At 41.9% G+C, this 15,162-nt stretch overlaps 1 protein-coding gene across 1 annotated transcript in view; it reads right to left on the bottom strand.

The window, feature by feature from the left end:
• The window catches only part of DGKH (diacylglycerol kinase eta), a 182,084-nt gene that overhangs the window by 93,275 nt on the left and 73,647 nt on the right, over positions 1–15,162 (bottom strand). The gene's annotated exons all lie outside the window — the stretch shown is intronic.

The raw sequence follows: 15,162 nt of genomic DNA, 5'->3' as shown, positions 1-15,162 counted from the left end.
ACTGGTATTTTAAGTAGTGTGATACGACAATCACAGGTTGCAGAACAAAGAGAAACCAGAGAGGTAGTTACGAAAAACCTTTTAATCACACTCAGGAGTCTGGATTTGATCTTCAAAGTGACACAGCACTACGAAAGGACTGTAAGCAGGAAAGAGACACAAAATACTTTATTTTAGAAAGGTAACTCTGGCAGCAATGGGGTGGGTCAGCTGGGCAGTCAAGAGACAAGGGAGAAGACTCTTGCGAAACTGTGGGAAAGGCAAGACAGGACAAGAGTTCAGGGTGGCGATGGGGCTGCTGTGGAGAGAAGCCGTCTATGAAGACTGGAGCCAACAGCAGAGATGATTATGGGTTTAATAGCGTTTTCAGAGGCAGCATTAACGGGCCTTGGTGACTGGCTGTGAGAGATAATGAGGGAGCAGTTTAGATGATTCCAGTTTTCACATTTAGAATGAAAATCAGTTTAAAGCCCAAAATACTATTTATGGAGTAATTATAACAGGCCAGGACCTGTGTGTGCTAAAATATATCATATCACATATCATATATTATAGCATACCATATTACATCATATATCATATCGTACCACATCAAATTCCATCCACACAACTCAAAAAGTAGCATCCATTTTACATTTGAGGAACCTAAGGCTCAGAGAGGTTTGTAACTTGTCCAAGGTCACAAAGCACACGTAGAATTTGAAACTAAATTGTGTCTGCTTTCCTAGCCATCTACTAGAGAATGAAAGAAGAGCAAAGAATTTACTGGCATTATCCTAAAAGGACAGATAGAACAGGCTGTACAAGCTACTCACTTTTTCTCCCCTTAAAAGATAATCAGGGATACTACAGTTATATCTCAATCCTATATATACTTGTACATTCTTTAAAGATGAACAAGAAAAGGTACTGGTAAAATTATAATAATAAATTTAATTTACTAATATAGACAGGTTTCTGCAAACCAGACACCTTTGGAGAACAGAAGTTTGACAAGATTAGATAATCATATGTAGCCCTGTATTTGAAGTATTACACTGTCCATGGGAAACTGAAAGGTTTTTCTGTTTGTTCAGTATTAATTTTAGTAACAAGGAGCACAGTGATTTCAGAAATTCTTTATGGAGGCTGTAACACACACTTCCCCTGTAAACTAGCAGTGGCTGTGTGTTAATGGACACAGTAAAAGATTTACCACTCATCTAACATTTTTCGGCTGCACCAGCAGCTGGAATGACGCATTGGCCCCATTCCCTTGGCACCGCTCCTTTGGTTTGTAACCACACATTGCTCTGTACGGAACACATATGCGATGGGAATTGTCAAAACAAAATAATCATCTTGCTTGTACTGCTCACGACAACACGAAAACATGTCTAAAATCTAAAATTTCCATTACATCATAATCATACTTAAGGAATAGGGAAGATGTTTGAATATGCTAGAAATGTAAAAAGAGCCAGGAAAACGATACTTAAAAAAGTACTTTAAATCGTTTTAATAGTCTTTAAAGCATCTCCATCAATCACCTACTAGACATCACCAGGCTATCTTACCATCATTTTAAATTCTCAGTGTCCGATTCACAATGTCTTCTTTTCAGGCCCCACAGACCTGCTTGTATTCTTGTTTTCGACCCTTAATTAAAGGCATCATTTACATACCGACCCCCCCAAATTCAACAACCCTACGTTAGCTTGCTCCTCTCCCTTCTCCCTTCCCTTTGGCTATAGTTCTCCTGACTTTCCCAAAACAACTCTCATCCATCCCTCCCTTCCCTCCTATCACAGGTGCTCTGATAATGTACCCTTATCATGGTTTCCTTGACACTGCAGCAGTGTTCAACTTGGGCTTCCTACTAGATCCATCACTCTTGTCAAATGCATCTGCTAGGAAGCTGTCAGAAAGGGCTCCCATGTAGCATCTAAAATTTTTTTGAATAAGTAATTTGTGGTACAAAAAATATTTCAGGCTTCCCTGGTGGCGCAGTGATTGAGAGTCCGCCTGCCGATGCAGAGGACACAGGTTCGTACCCCGGTCTGGGAAGATCCCACATGCCACGGAGCGGCTGGGCCCGTGAGCCATGGCCGCTGAGCCGGCACGTCCGGAGCCTGTGCTCCGCAACGGGAGAGGCCACAACAGTGAGAGGTCCGCGTACCGCAAAAAAAAAAAAAAAAAAAAATTCAAAATGTATTTAGAAGGAAAATTACCTCTCCCTTTTCGAGTGTGTCCCCAGCTACCAAGCGTCCTTGCTGAAGGCAAATATCTGTAAGCTTCTGTTACCCCTCCAGAGACACTCTTTGCATTTACAACACATATGTGGTCTTTTGAGGTTTAAATGCATGCGTGTATGCACACACACAGAGTGACATTTTATACATGCATGCTGTTTCACATCTGGCTTTTCCCACTGAATAAAACTTGAGAATTTGGCGTGTATTGTTACACAGAGAGCTGATTCATTCTTTTTCATGGTTGCATAACATTCTACCGTGTGATATATTTCATCATTCATTTCAACCAGTTTCTAATTTGCACATTTGGATTGTTTCCAATCTTTCCCTATTACAATGTGCAATAAATATCTTTGTACATATGTCTTTGCACACATAATTGATACATTTCATCACCTCTGCTAATTCTGGATGATGTGGGCAGTAAAGGTATTGATGAATCTAAAAGACTTGAAAAAACTTTCTTTACAATCTACTCCATAAAGTATGTATCTTTTTTTTTTTTTTTTTTTTTTGCGGTACGCGGGCCTCTCACTGTTGTGGCCTCTCCCGTTGCGGAACACAGGCTCCGGATGCGCAGGCTCAGCGGCCATGGCTCACGGGCCTAGCCGCTCCGCGGCATGTGGGATCTTCCCGGACTGGGGCATGAACCCGTGTCCCCTGCATCGGCAGGCGGACTCTCAACCACTGCGCCACCAGGGAAGCCCTAAAGTATGTATCTCGATCGTATTGTGTTAAGGCCCAGGTTAAAATTTTTTTCAGCAGTCATTCTGAGTAGTCATGTCAGTACTTGCTGGTGGGCATGCTTCTACCCATCCTGAAAAGGCACATGCAACCTAGAACATCGTCACAGGAACAACACTTTACCTGTACGAAAACAAAACAAAACAAAACACTCTGATTTTTACAAAGGTTTCCAAAGGGAGAAGGATTTGCTGCTTTGTCCTGACAGCTTTTCTTATATTATGAGCCTAACAAATAGGGAAGTCCTAATTGAGCAACTATGAAAAATTCATTATTGTTGGCATCTTTTACTGATGGAACTCTGAAAGAGAAAATGGCCATTTGTGCAGAAACCAGACCACATAGGCCAAACATTCAACGCTTATAGACATTAGATCCATAGAACATACATCCGTACAACGTAGAGAATACTGTGACTCTTCCCACCTGAAATATTAGCAGCAGGCCCATATGACTTCTGGTTACTGTCCCAGTAACTACCCACCATCAGACATTCATACTGTAGAGGGTTGTGCTAGATTATGACAAAGCATTAGTGAAGTGTGCAAAAGCATCCCATTTGCAGGGACAAGATACCCTACCAACTGATCCAGACAGACCATGTCATTAGGTGATGTCCAGTGTCTGGATCAATGGAAGACATAACTCAACCTTGCTGGAAGGGGCCCAATTAAGCGCTGATGTCAAAGGGCCAGGTTATCCTATGGCCACAGCCTCTACTCTAAGATGCCAGCTCTGTTTAATAGCGTCTTGATAATAATCTGTTTCTCTCCAAGATTTAAAGACCATCTTCTGCCTTGAGTCCCATAGCGGGGGGCAGCTTACAAGAAACTTCTGAGAGTATCCTAAGACAGCTGTCCGATCTTTCATAAACCCTGATCAGCTAACACAGCCTGAGTGTCAGGACTGTCCAAAAGCCTCCAGATCTGCTACCAGCAAGTCTCATCCTGTGACAACGAGAAAAGGAACAGTATCTCCAACCGGAGAGCAATCCACCTGCGTGTTGTCCATAGGAAGGTCTTGCTTCTGATGCCCCCTGTCTGTTGCTGACTAGATTGTAATCTGTCTTCCAGGAGTAAAAACCTACCTTTGCCTGCATGCATTGAGATTTGATCTTGGCAAAGTTTAAACTGGGTCCATAGAAATGTTTAAGGCAGAGACTACTGAACTGAAAAATCTCTCCTTTAAACACTTTTTTGTTGCAAATTAAATTCTTACCAGAGACCTGTCACAATGCAGAGAGCAATCAAAACTGCTAATCCGGGCTTCCCTGGTGGCGCAGTGGTTGGGAGTCCGCCTGCCGATGCAGGGGACACGGGTTCGTGCCCCGGTCCAGGAAGATCCCACATGCCGCGGAGCGGCTGGGCCCGTGAGCCATGGCCGCTGAGTCTGCGCGTCCGGAGCCTGTGCTCCGCAACGGGAGAGGCCACAGCAGTGAGAGGCCCGCGTACCACAAAAAAAAAAAAACCCAAAAAAACCCAAAAAAACTGCTAATCCTCTCTCTTCCATTAAAGATAATTCACCTAATGACTATCACCAAAATTGACCTTGGGTGGCAACCAAGCAAGCACTCTAATCACTGCTAGCTGGTACACCGGTCTACACACCCTTCTTTCCACCTGTAAGGTAGTGAGGATTCACTAGGAATGGCCGGACTGGACTAAATCCTATTTAAAATGTTGATTACTGCTGTTGCACCCATAAAATTCCAATATGCTATTCATCCTCATGGAAAAATCACAGGCTTTAAATATTAATGATCCTACTTGTTAACTACATAAATTTACAAAATTATGTTCTCTGAACCTCACCTCTTCATCTATTGAAGGGAAGGAAGAATAACTACTTCATGGGCTTAATGAGATAATGAGGTGAGATATAAACTAAAAATTACCTGCTATGTGCTCATTACTCCTTATTGCGGGTTACAGGACCGACCAAAGAGGTTTTGGAAATGAATAATCATTTATTTTTCTTATCTATATTATAAACACCTTAAATTTTTAAAACATGTAGAATAATAGCCTTTCCTTAGTACTGTTTTAATATTTCATTAACATTCAAGGAGGACTTAAAATTATTTTAATATTAAAAAAAATAAGTGGTTGTTTTAAATTCTCTAATGGAGCCAAAATCTGAAAAGCGTAATGACGTGTTCTCATTTTTAGCGCATTTCGTGCCAGATGCAAGGCCAGATTCTGAAGTCATCAATAAGACCAGGTGTGATGAACAAAGCACCCCTTTTTGTGTGCACATCATTTGGGTTTTGTCAGGGTGATTCAAGACTGCAGGAGGCTTGGACCACTCATAAGGCCCAGGACAGCAAACATCTCTGGAATTTTCTGGAGCGTTTGAGCACCACCACGGCTCTTCACTATTCCCAGTTTCTTAACAGGGAACCAAGGATTCTGACTTCCTGGGAGATCTGGAACGTCAAACTCCTTAGAAAACAGGACTCTACCCTGCTGGTCAGTACAGAACTTCCAAGATACTAAAACTCTTCAAGATTCTGCCGTTTCAGTCAGAGGCCACAAGGTAAAAGGATATCTTTAGCTGATATCCAAACATTGATGATGGTTTTGGTTATTTTTGCTTTAATTTTTTTTTACTAGTAGTTTATTTTCCCATGTTAGGCCTCTATTCCAGGTACCTCTGTGAGACAGGATATGATCTCTTACAGGGTTTGAGGTTTCCTTCTGTACCACAAATGGGGATCAGAGCTAACCTAAATGAGTATGGAACTAAGGAGCCTTCAACTAAGAGGCTTCAGCCATGTTCAGACCACAGTGAAGACCAAGTAAATCGCATAGCCCTTCTCCAAAAGGGGTATGGTGAAGCAGCCAGGCTGGCAGCATGAAGAGATCTCCTGTGGAAGTCTGCACAGCTTAGAAGCCTCTGTACAACTGGATGGCTGGTCAGCCTGGGGCTGCTCCTTTGAAACTTGAGCAACCCTTGCCCGTCATCACGCAGAATCTCTCAAAAGAGACAATGGACCTAGAAGTTTAAGTCCACGTAGCTACAGCTGCTGTCTCCAAGATCATGGTGCGAGTGATAGCATCAGCTCAGGACCATCTAGTTGGAACCTGGGAAAGGCCTAGTACGTGGAACGTATCAGTGAAATGCAGATTTACAACTAGCCCAAGAACAGGAGGCTGTGCAGCATGTAGCCATTCACTGGGAGCCTCAATACGGCACGGGCACTGTGGAGGTCAACCCTCCATGATACAGGCCTGACCTTTCATCTGGGTGGACGTCTTCCACTGGCCATCCCCAAGGTGCCTGAGGCTAAGGCTTCCCAGGGAACCAGCTTCATAAAACACTGGTGTTTAGGGTCAGGAATAAGCAGTTCTACATGGTTCACCATATTTTGGTGGCAGAAATACTGACACCGGGTATGTGTTTGTGGAGAAAAGCAGATGAAGCAGTCCAGAGGATTTTGTCTATGGAATCCTGAATGGTCAAAGAGTTTGCGTAATCTCTTCTCTTTCCTATAACTTGGGCCCCTGTGATGACACAGTTTCTAGTCTTAGTTGGGAGGCAGTTCATTGCTTTTTGCATCCGAAGAATCCTATTCTAAGGCCACATACTCTAAAGACAGGGACCTACTCCTGGAAGCTTTTAAACTTTTTCAAAATATGGTACTCAGTGGCCAATTCCTTTTAGTCACCACTGTATATCCAGAACCTAGCACAGTGTCTGATATATACAGCAAGCTTTTGATAACTATTTGCTAATGAATGAACGAATGTCTAAGGGCAGTTCTGGAAGTGGAGGACCAGGTGGGGAGTGGGCTGCTGTGCAACAGCCTAGGGGGAGAGGAAAGGTATAGAGGCAGCAGGTGCAGGTTACTGACCAGGAGCGCCATTCTCTCCCTGAGTCATGGATCTTCAGCAAGGCCAGGACAGGGTAAGGCGCAAGCGGTAATGTCAAGCACGGCTACTTAACATGGTACCCTGTCTGGACCTCCAGGGACACAGTTCTCTCGACGATGAGCCCTCTTTCCCAACATTTTGATGGTGTCTATTCATACCATCATTCATCAGAGGGTCTGTCTGATGAAACTGATTTGGAGACCCATGGTCTGATCATGCAACCAAGCCCAGGTTCCCAGAGCTCCCGAGCTGCCCGAATACTCAAGGACATGCTCACTGGTTCTTGCCTTACTTTAGAAAGTCCATTTGAAAGACGTATGGAAGGTTACTAGTGATGGTGGAGACCTCAGTTAATCGATTTGAAAGGTTCATGGAAGAGTACTAATGAAGGTGAAGACAAAGACACACTTCTCCCACCCACACCTTATTTCCACCCCAAGATTTTAGTCTAGCTACAAAAGGACCAACATTTTCTTACCTCCTAAGACTTTGGCCTAAGGAAGCTCACCATAATGCTAAGAAGTATTTCTCTGGGTTATACTCTTGGAAAAGATCTACATCACTCAATGAAAAGATGAACATGATATTCCCACAGAAACAACGCTAAGACATTTCATTTATAAAAGCCTGGCATCAAAGTTATAGAAAACCAAATACAAATTTCAAACTTAACGTATAAATTATCAGATTCATAGTATAAAGTCTAAGCTAAACTGTATATAAGTCAGCTTTAAAAGGGAAAACAATAACCCCTCAAATTGCATGACTGTGGTATCACTTGAGTGCAATACAATATTTTAACCAACACAGACATTAAAAAATATGAGGTTTGCTACTACCTGGCATCTAATAATTATGTGGAAAAACTGCAATGGTTAATCATAGGCAAGAATCATGTTTGTAAGACTTATTGTTGGTATAAAAATAATCTGAGTCATGATGTGTAGATTTCAAACAAGGATACACATGTTTATGGGTATATTATAATACTACACCACGGGGGAAAATTAGGAAACTGTGCTCTCTAGGCTAAAACTTGAAATAACACCTTTCTCTCAAAGAAAAATTAGAGTTTACAAATATCATTCATTCCTTCAACAAGACACATTCCTTCATTCATTTAACAAATATTTATTGTCTTTCCACTCTATGCCTGGCCCTGTGTTAGCCTTGGGGATTCAGTGGTGAAGAAGACAGTCTTTGTGCCTAAGGAAATTTCAGTCTCCTCCATCTCCCCTCCCACATACACACACCATGCAACAACAGCATTCTTGAAGGAAGGTCCCTTAGCTCCTGCTGTGTCCTATAACGAGACAAAGTGTGTAAAATGTCCAGCATGGAGTCGAGCAAGCTCTACATCCACTGCTCCTTGCCTACTCCCAACAAACGCCAAGAGCTGAGAGCCCCGAATTCTGTACTAGCTGCACACAGCTGTCAGTCATCCAACCTTGAGATAGTCATTTCAGCTCCTTGAACCTGAGTCTGCTCTGAGGACTCTCTTCTTGAAGGCCACTTTCTGATCACAGGGAATGAGATGACTAGAAATTTCTAATAATGGGCAGAGCCATTACCTCACAAGAGGCCAGTTCTATCAGATGACACAGTTATAAAGTTCTCTTTTGTGTAGAGCTGAAACGGTCCCTCCGTGAATTCAACCACGGATCTTTGTCCTGTACGCCAAACCTGTCTACTGCTTCTTATCCATAATAATCCCTCAAATATTGAAAAGATGTCACATCTTCCCAAGTCCTTAAAATAAAAAGTGCCCTTTGGGCTTCCCTGGTGGCACAGTGGTTAAGAATCTGCCTGCCAAAGCAGGAGACACGGATTAGAGTCCTGGTCTGGGAAGATCCCACATGCCGAGGAGCAACTAAGCCTGTGCTCCACAACTACTGAGCCTGCACTCTAGAGCCCGTGAGCCACAACTACTGAGCCCACGTGCTACAACTACTGAAGGCCGCGCGCCTAGAGCCCGTGCTCCACAGCAAGAGAAGCCACCGCAGTGAGAAGACTGCACCACAACGAAGAGTAGCCTCCACTCGCTGCAACTAGAGAAAGCCCACACACAGCAATGAAGACCCAATGTAGCCAAAAATAAATAAATAAAATAAAAAATAAAAAAGACTCTATGATTGACTTGGAGGAGAAAAGACAACTGAACGTGTAAAAAGCAACCACAGGAATACTGTATGAATCATACTCATTTACAACTCCACAATAAAGAGGCAGGATAGCAGAGCAGTCAAGAGTACAGACTGAGGCCATATAACCCAGATGGGTTCAGATTCTAGCTATTTATATGCATTGGATGTTAACCTCTCTGTTTCAGATTTCTCCCCTATAAAATGGGAAGCATAATAGAACCTACCTTATAAGACTGATATAAAAAAGTGAATGAGTGATCAGACATAAAGCAGTTATAAGAGGTACAGAGTAGACTAAATATTATCAAATAAAATAGGCAACTTATTTATCTAAGTGATTATATATTAACATGTTTATCTAAATGCCTGTTTTGCAATGTGCATTCACAAATGATATAAAAAGAAAATAACTTTTCATTATCTCCATGTATCTAAAGATTGAGTTATTAATGGATAAAAGTAAATTGACACTTCCTTAGGTTCAAAGGATGTGATATCTCTCTTAAGAGAGAAGATGAAGTGAATTATATTAACAGAGAGGAAGCTAAGAGGAAAACAGAATAAACAGAAAGTAAACATGAAAGAAACAAGTTCTTAACATTTTCCCCTTCCATGTAAACACAGTCTGCTCATTTCGACTACACTATGAATGCATAATTTTCAGCACTTTATGTGCAGTAAGAGTATTCTCTGTATTGGTTTGTTTTTATGTCTACTTTTAAAAACCTCATCAGAAGAGTCATCATCTAATGCTAATCAACTTTCGGTCATGTCTACCTTGGCAAGTGACCCCTGAACTAAAACGACTCTGTTTCAGTGCTCATTTAGTTCTAAAAATAAGTACTGCCACACGGCATCTGTTTCCATACAACTAAGCCAGCATGGATATGAAGTAACCATGGGACTTCAAACACACTTGTAGATCACTCACTAACAATGCTAAGGGTGGTTAAATAAACAAAATAAATTACCTCTGTATTTCTTTCTAGTTCAAAAAAAAAAAAGCTCTCTTTACAAACCTTCCTAAGAAGTTTTACCAATGTTGATACAATTTCTTTAAAAATGATGACTCACTTATTTAAGGTTTAGCCCAAACTTCATTAAAATTTAAAGAAAACAGTCATTTGAACAGTACACTTTGAAAGCCTAATGTATACCACATCATTGTGATGGCTTTCAAATCATTAAAAAGCTCTTCTTTAGCAAATAACATTTACCTAACAAGGAACAACTGTATTCCATTTGTTACAAAATGGTTGCTTTTCCCAACAATACTTATTAATATTAGATAAAAGTGGAAATAAATCTTCACTACACCTCTGAGAAATAGGCAGCATGGAATGTTTTCTCAAGATAAAGTTCATCCATATTCTCTTTCAAAATTCCCAAACTTTTAAAAGTTGGCAATACTGTCACTTGTGAAGGGAATCGAGAGATAATAAGTTTGTGGTAACAGTTGCCACCAACGTGTATCAAACTGTACGTGCTCATCACTGTGCTAGGTATTTTGGTGCACTATCACATTTCATTTAATCCTCATAACCTATGAGGCAGATGCCATTATTACCCTCAATTAAAGTTAAGGACACTGAGATTTATAGCAGTTAACTAATTTGTCTAGGGTCGCCTAACTAGACACGGCCAAGCCATGACCCAAACCCCGGCTGTTTGACTTCAGTCTTAAGCTCTGCAATTGGAAAAATTAAAAAAAAAGCTGGGGATAGACATGCCATGATTAGTGAGAAAGAGACAAAGAGAGCTGTGGATGTGAGAAGAAAGACAACAGAGGCAAAGACTCCAGACGGAAAGAATACTGTGCAAGAGGAAAGAGCCCTGAGTTAAACAGGAGATCTGCAATCCCTTCCCTGGGGGGCAACAGTATGACCAAAGGGAAATCAATTCTCTCTAGTTTAATATAAGAAGAGCACATTCACATACAGCACAGAGGTATGTTAAAGATAAAAAGGTTAAAGTGAAAATAAAACTCCAAAACACCATGCAAATATCAATAAAATAAAAAAGAAAATTAAAAATGGACAAAAAAATTAATGTTTCACTGATTCCACAGTCATAGAAAATGTCATGGCAGAATTTTAAACTACAAATAAATTAATTGTGAACATTAACCTAAACGCTCATAAAATGCCAATAAGGCTGTCTGGAACTGTTCTTTTCTGTTCCCCGATCACATCACCGACACCTAACGTCACAGAAAATGCATTCAACGTTAGTAGGTTTTGTTGTTGTTGCCTGATGCAGAAGACACTTGTAAAACCAGAAATGCAAACTTAGGTCAAAATTAGCCCAATGTAGGGTAATTAAAAAGTATACATGTATGTGCACGTGCATGTGTGTGTATTTAATTTATCATACCTATTTATTTTGACATTGTGAGACCTGGAGCAGAGGAATCCAGCTATTCTGTGAAACCAACAGACACTGTGAGATAATAAACAGCCATTGTTTTACGCCACTAATCTGTTACGAAACAACAGAAAACTAATACAATACCTGAGGCAATTTGGACAACCCAAAAAACAAGACAATTATTAACTCCAGGGATGGGAGCATAGGCCTGTTTAAAAGTAATCATCGTGTAGGTAGAACCATGTCTGTAGATCCTTTGACACCACCCTCAAGATGTCTGTGTCCCCTCCTCTGGAAGCTCAAGTCAGTCTCAGTGCTTGCTCATAACCACAGAATGACTTCCCCAGCTAAGTCAGTTTCTGCCCTGCTCTCTAGAACACTCCCTGTAGAACCCATTTTAACAGAGTTTGACACTGGGTTTTTGGGTAAAGCACAGCTTTTCCACTTTCCATTTACTAATTATAGATTTTCCATTTACTATCATCCCTTGTCAATACATCATCCTTAGGGACTTCAAGGCAAAGAGTAGAGGCTGTAATGAGGCAGAATTCAGCTGTCGCTGGATTCCCCAGCCATAACACCACCAAGCTACACCATTAACCTCTGACACGAACTGGCCAAAATAACACCACAGGTAGCAGTCACTGGAACCCAGGGAGGTGGAACATTTAAATATTTAAAGATAGGAAGGATTGTCAATGACTGGTTGAAAACATAACTCTTATTCCATTTTATACCCTGGAAAGTTCTACCAAATTGATTTGCTATAAACCTCTAAGCAATCTGCCTAACAGTTTAGTCTCGCATTTCTCGTCCAACAAACTTCAGAAACGAAGTTTGGTTGAGTGAAACATTGGAAATTTCTTGAAAATATTTCAACGAAAGTCTCCTCGTGCCCCAAATGAACTTTCATCTTATTAATTAAAATCAACAAATACTTATGGATAAGGTACTATGAGATAAAAATGTATAACAGTGTCCCTATCCTCAAGGAGGTTATAAGAAACATACGTACTTAGCCAAACACAAGGCAGAATATAGTAAGTTCTGTGAGAAGGTACAAAAGGAGAGACTGCATGCAGTTGGAGGTCCAAGAAAGAGCTGTACGAAGGATTTGAATAACCTCTCCCAAATCTTAAATTTCGGAACCCTCACTCAGACTGAACTCTAGATCCTTGTCGGGGAGAACCCCTTATCCACAACCCCACCACGAGTCTCCACAGAGGGGAGAAAACTATTGCTCACTTCCCAGGGAAGACAAGTGGTGAATCTGATAGGTTAATCGCCTTACCTGACCTTCACCTGGGAGGAAGGAAGAATAAGCACCATTTTGCCCTCCGGCCTCCAACAACTTATCAGAAGCTCTGTATTTAGTGGTTACTGGATCCTGTTCAGCCATTAATAAAGTCATCCCGTATTCCTTATGCTCCGTTCTCAAAAACCGAGAACTCAGGGGGGAAGATGGATCAGTTACTGATCCCTCAAACACCCAACAATCCCTCTTTATCTTTCTGTCCAGTATGCCCTATAAACCACCAATCCTGGGCCAATCTAGTTGCTTTTCTTTACTCCTATCTTTAAGAAAATGCTATAGGCCCAGGAATTAAGACCATTACTTATCTCCAATCTCTGGTGGACACTAGCTACTACCTAGTAATCTTCTACTGGTCCCTGTTCAGTTTCGATTCTTATTTTCTACAGAAGCTCCTCCAAACCCTCCTAAAGTCTTATTCATAGCATATGACCTCATCTGCAATTTCACTGAGAAAACAGTAGTGTTTGGGTTTGAAATATATGAACTTCCTGCCCGCACCTACTTCCGTAAACCTTCTGTCTCCTATTCAAGGCTCATCTCTTAACCTGTGCTCCGGGTCCCACCCCCTGCAGTTTACCCAGCAATCACGCTCCAACAATTATTTCCTTTCTCTCCTGCAGCTTCAGCTTTTGATTCTAACAATTCTTTCCTCTCTTCATATAGACACACTCAAAATTCATTTTAAAAACAAAGCAAAAGATCCTCAACAACAACAAAACCAGAAATGCCTCTTCAGACCTAAACATTCTTGTTGCTACATGTCTGCTCCTTTTTTTTTTTTTCTGGTACGCGGGCCTCACTGTTGTGGCCTCTCCCGTTGCGGAGCACAGGCTCCGGACGCGCAGGCTCAGCGGCCATGGCTCACGGGCCCAGGCGCTCCGCGGCATGTGGGATCTTCCCGGACCGGGGCACGAACCCGTGTCTCCTGTATCGGCAGGTGGACTCTCAACCACTGCGCCACCAGGGAAGCCCTGCTCCTTCTTTTAACCGCCAAACTTGTAGGACAAGGAGTCCGTGCTGGCTCTCTCTGCCTTTCCACTTAGCATTCGCCATGCAGCCTACTGCATGCCACCCTCCACTGCAACTACTCACATCAGTGTGACCAAATGACCTCCTGATTCACAGATTCAACAGACACTTTTCCTTTCTTCTTTGACTTGACCTCTCTACAGCATTTGATGTTTAACAACTTCCGTCTTGAAACTCCCTTCCACTGGCTTTTTATATATCACTGCCTCCTGATGCTCCTTCTATACTTCAGAATGCTCTCTCTCAGTCTTTATTGGTCAAACCTTACATTTTAACTTTTTCCCAGGATTCTATTCTTGGCTGTCCTCTCTCTTCTCAAACTCAACGGTCCCTGGGGAGGGGGTGGGGGAGGAATATTCACAGCATGAATTATCGCACATGCCCATAAATCAATAAGACTAAATCCGAACTCATTTGCTTCTTCTCCATCCCCTACCCTTACCAGTGCTTACCTCCATCATGGCACTGCTCTGTGTTTGTTTATCTGTCTGACCTCCCTGCCCTGGCACGCCTAGGGGATGAACACAAAACACTGCTGTCCATAGTGGAAGCTTCCTAGGGCAGGGGCTAGGAGTGTGGAAGGGGTTAGCGACCTAGCAAGAACAATGCACCTGAGAGGACCTAAGGAAAATGTAGCTGTAAAAGTATCCCAGGGACCTCCCTAGTGGCACAGTGGATAAGACTCCACGCTCCCAAAGCAGGGGGCCTGGGTTCGATCCCTGGTCAGGGAACTAGATCCCACATGCCTGCTGCAACTAAGGAGCCCACGGGCTGCACCTAAGGAGCTGGCGAGCCACAACTAAGGAGCCCGGGAGCTGCAACTAAGGAGCCCACCTGCTGCAACGAAGACCTGGTGCAACCAAATAAATAAATAAATATTTAAATATTTTTTTAAGAAAAAGAATCCCAGATGAACTTCACTGAACTACACCATGAATATCTTGAGGGAAGTGATATATATATATATATGTATATATGTATATATGTATATTTTATTTTATTTCTCTGAATCCCTTGTGTTTATTAGCACGAGTGCCTAGCAATGGTGGATCCTCAATTCATATTTAATTCATATTTTTGTAATCAAAGTAGTAGAAAAAGTATGGGATATCTGAGATAAGCTTTGAAGAATTGGTAGAATTTCAACAGCTGTTGATGGAGGAGGGATCATTTAAGTCAGAGGGAATGGAAAAAGCATTAGGTTCAGACAGAACTGCTGGACTGGTGGGATGTATAAGGACAAATAATTATCAGTATGCTAGAATGCTGAGGAAGGAATTTACAGGACTTTACGGCGGAGTTACAGATGCAACCTGACAGGCGGTGGCGAGCCAGTGAGGTCTTTTAAGCAATGTGATTTGCAATTGGAAAAAAATTAACTGGAACAGAGGACACTTCTTTAAATAGCTGCCAGATGAATTACCTAAGTGAGAAGAAACGAAGGCCTGAACTACAGC

This window comes from Pseudorca crassidens, chromosome 18 (assembly GCF_039906515.1).
Source record: "Pseudorca crassidens isolate mPseCra1 chromosome 18, mPseCra1.hap1, whole genome shotgun sequence".
NCBI lineage: Eukaryota > Metazoa > Chordata > Mammalia > Artiodactyla > Delphinidae > Pseudorca > Pseudorca crassidens.
The sequence above is the reverse complement of the archived record's forward strand: the minus strand, read 5'-3'. Positions and strand labels throughout refer to the sequence as shown.